This window comes from Penaeus monodon, chromosome 28 (genome assembly GCF_015228065.2).
Source record: "Penaeus monodon isolate SGIC_2016 chromosome 28, NSTDA_Pmon_1, whole genome shotgun sequence".
Taxonomy (NCBI): domain Eukaryota; kingdom Metazoa; phylum Arthropoda; class Malacostraca; order Decapoda; family Penaeidae; genus Penaeus; species Penaeus monodon.
The window spans coordinates 35,567,907-35,568,596 of record NC_051413.1 but is presented as its reverse complement, the minus strand read 5'-3'; positions in this window follow the sequence as shown (position 1 = coordinate 35,568,596).

The window sequence follows — 690 nt, the reverse complement described above, 5'->3', positions numbered from 1 at the left end:
TACTGTATTTATACACAAGATCGCTCGCCGTAATTGAGTGTCCTTGTCCTGCGCATCCGCCTCATTGTAAGAAGATCACCCAATCTGTGGTTCTCAGGGTATTGATCAGGTCAGTGTCCCGTAACTTTATCTCTTCTTCTTATATAAATCCGATTATTTACGTGCTGCAGTTTCGTTATCGTTTGCATAGTTCCTCTACTTTTTTTTTTTGAGATTATAAGCATACACTTCTTTATACCATGGTTAATGGAGAATAACTTAGGGAAATGAGATTACCCGTTTGGACACCCTGATGCCCTGATGTCCTGATACCCAAATACACCATAACTCTAGTACCCTGACACCATAATATCCCGCTGTGAATATCGGGTATCACGAAGCTCCTCCTCCAGGGATAACACAGGAAGCTCTCCCGCGAAAAGTGTATGGGAGCCCGGAGGTTGGCCCGGCGGAATGGCTTATTGATTCGGCACAAAAGAAGGATTGGGTTGTGTGTCCTTTTTTTGGCAGTGATTTTCGCGTAGGATTTGGCAGAGGCGAGCTGTTCTTCGATCTGTGAATGATAGGGCGAGGGAAGCTTCATATCTGGGTCACAGGCTGAGCGGGCAGTGCGTAGGCGAACGCAGATTGCAGGCGCTGTGGATGGTCTTCTGCATGAGGGGGGGGGGGGGTAATGCAAAGCGAAGAGAA